Raw genomic sequence first — 6,098 nt, 5'->3', positions numbered from 1 at the left:
CTTTCAGTTTTTGACAGGTGCTTACTGGTCACTATCCGTCATCAACTTGAGAGCATTTTTATACCCTTTGGTCTTCTCGCCACAAGATTTAAAAATGAGGAAAAAACCAAAATCAAAGACTTCTTTACATTTTTCTTGTAGATTCTGTTCTCCTATTTTTCCACTCGGGTCTCTTTTAGTTTCTCCATAACTTAAAGTGCTGAAAGAAAATATGTTTCTCTTAAACAAGGAGAAGAAAAGCAGGCTTTCTTCTTCCAGTTCATTTGGCAAAAATCTATTGAGCATGCATTTTATTCCAAGACAGTATTCTTGATGTTAAAAAAGAGCAATGCTGAACAAGAGAGAGCCTCTGACCTCTGGGAGTTAGCTGTCCTGTCAGGGAGGCAGAGAAGGAAACAGCAATGCAGAGGGTCGGGAATGCTAAAGAGGTTAGTGGGAGTATGCAGAAAGAGGTAGTCAAGATGGCATTAGGCTTCTAAATCAGTGAAGCACCTATGGTGACTTGATGCTATATTTAAGAATTGTGTGCATTCTTTATGTAGTGTAGAAATAGCTCAAAACAGGCAAGAACGATGACTTTAGTTTCACATATAAACAATCAAGCAAAACCTTGATTTGCGCTGTGGCATTCTTCATAAACAACCTTTTGATCTAATTTTTTAGTTTTCTGATTCTTTGCCTAATTCCTCACAAACCTTTGGGAGATAAAAAAATTACCAGCTCCACTTTGTGAATATATACACTTCTTAAATTTATTTTATTCTATTCTTTTACTGAATATAAAACCAAAATTTTAGTCCTTGCTTAAGTGAAAAATGGTTATTAAGTAAAAAATGGTTATTATGGCACTATATACCCTTTAGTTATATGTAAGAGTGGCCACATGTCCTAATTTTCCCAGGCTAGATCTGATTTTTACTTAAAATTCTAGCATGATTATTAATATCTACTCTTTCTATGCTGGAAAGTATCCTAGATTGAATGATTAAATTACATGGTTGTGCTACATATGGTAAACTTTAGGCCAATTGCACTAATGAGAGGATAAGGAGGTAGTTAGTATGAAGCAATAATGTGAAAGCATTTAAGCTACCTTTAGAAATTAGTAAAAATCACACGTATATTCCTTTTTTTCTGAATTGGTCTAATTTTTTTTCTTGGAACTTATTTCCAATCGTATGTAAGTGATGTGAGGGAGGTGTGGGTGGTATCAAGGGTCTGGATTCCTATAAATAATCCATATAAATGATAACCTATAATCAGATTATCTTGATCTGGCTCCATTTGAACAAAATAATTTAGAATGACAAAGATCCAACCAATTGTTTATGAAGATTTATTCTTTCATGCTAATTATTTGTATTCCTATATGCTTAATTCTTTTATGCTTAATGCTATGGTCTTCTGAATTGTCTATGGATAGCTTTGTTCTTTATCAAAATATTAGCACACAGGTCTCTAATGTAATAAAATAATTGCACTATATTAGTATTTTAAATACAAAGATTTTATAGATACTGGTCTGTTTTACATTCTCAAAGTTACCATCATATCTGTAAAAGGCCCCAAATTACTTTTGTTTTAGGTATACATTGTTTTAATTGATGGATTTATATATTTTTGCACCATATATTGGTTTATCTTAGTGGCAGAAATTTGCAAGTTCCACTGGAGGTGAATCGGAGGTGGTAAGGTCAATTTGGCGGTCTTGCTAGAGACTTGACAATTTTATAAATCTTCTGAAGAACCACATTGTTGTTTCATTGATTCTTCTCTATTGTTTCTATATTTTCACCTTTATTGATTCTGTTCTTATGTTTTTTTTTTTTTTATTCATTCTATTTGCTTTGGGCTTATTTTACTTTTCCTAGATTCTTAAGGTAGAAGTTTAGATTACTGATTTGAGACTTTTCCTCATTTTAATGCAGCATTTAATTTTATACATTTCCCCCTCTGCACTGTGTTAGCTGTGTCCTACGGATTTTGATAAATTGTACTTTCATTTTCATTCATTTTAGCGACACCATGGGGAGAAGATGAATATCTTGGCTTCCAGCTTGGTCTTCTCTGACATCAGCATGGTACAGGATGGGTGTAGGAGGGTGTTAGGATTCCCTGTTATAGTTTGTCAAGAATCTAGCCTCTCCTTTCAGCCTTTGCTGGTGTGGGTGGGGTGGAGCCACAGTTTTAATGTGGTATTAGGTATTTGGCTAAGAGAGAAGTTCTTGTCTAAAAGTTTTCTGCCTTGCCAGATGTTTAGGTATATCTTGTCTTTTTTCCTGATCCTTTACCTTGAGGAAAAAGGCTTTTGTTGGATCTTTTTTGTGTGCGCCTATTGGCATTTTTCAGTTGTGAGTTACCCAGTATCCAGTCTGGGATATATTGGCACAAAGAAAATCCAGGGAACTCACAGTACTGTTTCTTGTGTCTTGGAGTGCATAGCCAGACAGCCTTCCAAGTTATCTGGTTTTTTTTTTTCATGTGTAATGTCCTGGGGCTTTAATTGTGCTTATTGGTGGGGTGGGGTGCTGGGAGGGGGAGGTTAGGGAAAAGTACATCTACTCCATCTTCCTAGAAGCAGAAGTCTCCCATATGTCTTACTTTATATATTTAGTATTTTTAACATTATAGTTCTAAGTATTTCATAATGTTTATTCCTTCTTTGATCAATGAATTATTTGGAAGTACATTTTAAAATGTCACATCGTGTACTGTTTTTCTAGCCATCATTTTACAGTTGATTTCTTACTCGTATTACATTTTATTAGATAAAATGGTTTTTATGTTGTCATTCTTTAAAATTTGTTAGGAAGCTTAGAAACATTTTATATAAAGTCAGTGTGTTTGAAGAAACTATGTGTTCTTCACTTGGATGAAATATCCAGTACGATCTATTACATCTACTTTGTTAATTTTGTTTCAAGTATTTATAGCTTTCTTAATTTTTTGTCTGATTCATCTACTGTTTACTGAAAGAGATATATTAAAATATCCCACAGTAATGGATATTTTTTCAATTTCTTAACTGCTATTAATTTTTCTTTGTTTATTTTAAAGTTCTTTTCACTAGGTGCATATAAATTAAGAATTGTTATACTTCCTTTTCAAAATCAGTGTTCAATTTTGTAGTGACCATCTTTATCTTTAATAAAATTTTCTGCATTTATATTTATTTTATCTGGTTTTAAAAGAGCTACTCCAGCTTTCTTTTGCTTAGTATTTGCCTGGTACATCTTTTCCACTCTTTTGGCTTTTAATATTTTGCTTCTTTATGACATATGGGTTTCAAACCAAATTTAAAAGACTTTCAAAATTATTTTAATATAGTGTCATAAACTTTATTTTTAATGAAGAATTAATTTATGTTTGTAATTATCACTGGTATATTTTAAATGATTGTATCAATTTATTATGGGTTATTTGCTTCAGCTTTTCTGTTTCTCCCTCACTCTTTTCTTGCTAATTTTTTTTTTCACCTTGCTTTTTTTTTACGCATGAAGTTTTTAAATTTTTCTTGGTTAGATTTAACAGTTTTTAAATCTAAATCTGGATTTTGAATTTATACTTATTCTTTCTCATTCTTATTAGTGTGTTTCAACATTTCTGGAACATTCTTCACCTTTATTTCTTTTAATACTATCTCATCCCAATTCCTTCTCTTATTTCCTTTGGAGCTCTTAGACTTATGTGCCATTTCAACCTGTCATTTTATTTACCATAGTTTTTTCTTTTGATTACATTCTGGATAATTTTTAAAAATTTATCCTTCAGTTTACTGATTCTCAGATTTTCATTAGTTTCTTTCAGTTACTTTGGCATTTAATTAAATTCTTTAAATTTTATTCTCTACCTAGAATTTTTCAGACAACAGAGATGTTATAAATTCACCTGTAAATCCATCAGGGAGATTTGTGGTTATGAATTGTCAGGAAAGATTCTCTGCTCCTTATGTCCCTCCCTACCCACTCCCCGGCCATAATCCTCATCTTTTCCTCCTAGCTTGAGACAGAAGAGCTTTCTTTCTATGTCCCTATGGGTAGCAGGTTTTATTTCTTCTTCACCTTTATACCATTGATAGGAAATCTTATTAGACTTCCGCCTTTGAGCAAGTGCTAAATGTTATCATCCTGTTCCCTGCATGCTACACTGTGTAGCCTTTACAGAAAACTCAGGTGTCCAGGGTTGGGCAGAAACTCTCCGAGGAAAGAGTTACCTTTGACACTGACTTGTCTCCCAAATTTCCTATGCAGTCATGTGAGGGCTCCATAAATCCTTTTGTTTGTTTCTCAACAATACATGTTAAATGAAAACTATATATACATATTTGTTCACTATTTTAGTTGATTTTGTCTAGAAAGTAGTTCAGAGTATCCGATGCTACTAGAAATGAAAGTGTAGACTTACTCTCTTATATGTGTAATTTCACCTCCTCTGCATTATTCCTTATTAATTTCTGTGTTAGTGGGTGGCTCTGTTACAAACTGACATCACCATACCCTTCTGGTCATGAGTCAGCAGATTAAAGGAAAATTTGTACTTACATCTGCTTTTCACCTAGGTTTTAAAGTAAAAAATTACATCTCCTGTCTTAAAAAAAATGTTTCTATATTTTACAAGCAGAGTGTTGTGATAGCATTCTACTTCTATCTTTTGTTCCCTTATATGTTTTTAAGCATTGTCAATAATTTGGCTAGGGAGGTGATCAAATCTCCCTTGATATTATTACACCACCTTTGCTCGCTGTTTCCCATTGCTGTTTTAACTTGTCACTGTTTGAGTACCAAGAATCTGTTTTGGGGCCCAAAGTAGACATAACACATAAATTTACTAAATATATGATCATTAGCCTATAATGCCTCACCAAGTTCTGAGTTCTGCCTCCAACAGAAAATAGTTTCTTATTTAGGTTAATGTTACCCTCCTTGCTGGTGCTGCTTATTGCCAATTTTGGGATTGACTCAACTCCTCTGAGGCAAAATGTAACAGCTCGGTTTTCTGGAAGATGTTGGTCACACTTAAGAAAGTTAACATTGGACAGTGACCAAAACGAAGTCACTGCCTGTCAGTGTCCCCAAGACCTCACCTGAAGGACAAGAGGAGAACACTTGAGATTCTCTAGCCCTACTCATCTAGCCCTGGGCCTAAGCATGCAAGCCCTTGAGAAACCCTGTAGATTGCGTAAGGGCGAGGAGAGGGGCCGGCTGCTGGTCCACCAATCTTAGGTTTGCCTGTAAGGCTGGGCCAGTAGGAGGAGGCTTCAGTACATGCTTTTTCCTGGAAACTTCACTTTTGCATCAGTTTATTTGCCTAATTATGTTATGATTTGTGTCTTGATATCCTATCTACTGAAGGATATCTTCCAAATTTTGGAGACCATTTTAGGGGAGATGAGAGAGCACTAGATCTGAGCATGTACAGAAGAGAATAATTGTACGAGAAAAAAATTCCCATTCACATAGAGTCACAGATCAGGTTCCTTTGGCTCAACCCAAGATTCTCCAGTTTCAACTTTTACTTGAGCATCTGTGCTTACGGCTGTGGTTACTTTTCTAATTAAAAATGATAGGAGTGGGTGGCTCCATAGTATAGTAGTTAGCAAGTCTACTTTACATGCAGAAGGTCCTGGGCTCGCGCTCCAGGTGGAGCCACGCACCATGTGCCAGATGCGCCGGGCCCCCCAGATGTAGGGAAAGAAGGAAAGAAGGAAAGAAAAAGTTTTCTCAAATTTTTCAGTTATTCTCATTTAGTCACAAAATGTATGTTGATTACTAACAATGAAGCCACATAAAGGCTTCTGTAAAAATCAGTTATTATTAGCTTGAAATATTTTCCCATTTGCATCCACCGTACCCACTACCCGATTAACGTAGCCATCCTGGTTATCATTCATGAATAGATGGTGAAATTATGGATGGCAAGAGCCATACTTTTCTTTTCACTACTATTTTCTTCTCTTTTACTTCCTTTATTTATCTTAAAGCTTGAGGACTTAGCAATTAGAAGGTTTTCAGTTAAGTTTGGATTCAAGTGCTAGCGCCAGTACTACTTCCTCTGGTTAAAACATCTGTGGGATAATTTACCCTTGACTGAGCAGAATA

Source organism: Pteropus medius, unplaced genomic scaffold, assembly GCF_902729225.1.
Source record: "Pteropus medius unplaced genomic scaffold, Ma_sr-lr_union100, whole genome shotgun sequence".
NCBI lineage: Eukaryota > Metazoa > Chordata > Mammalia > Chiroptera > Pteropodidae > Pteropus > Pteropus medius.
This window is presented reverse-complemented; position numbering follows the sequence as displayed.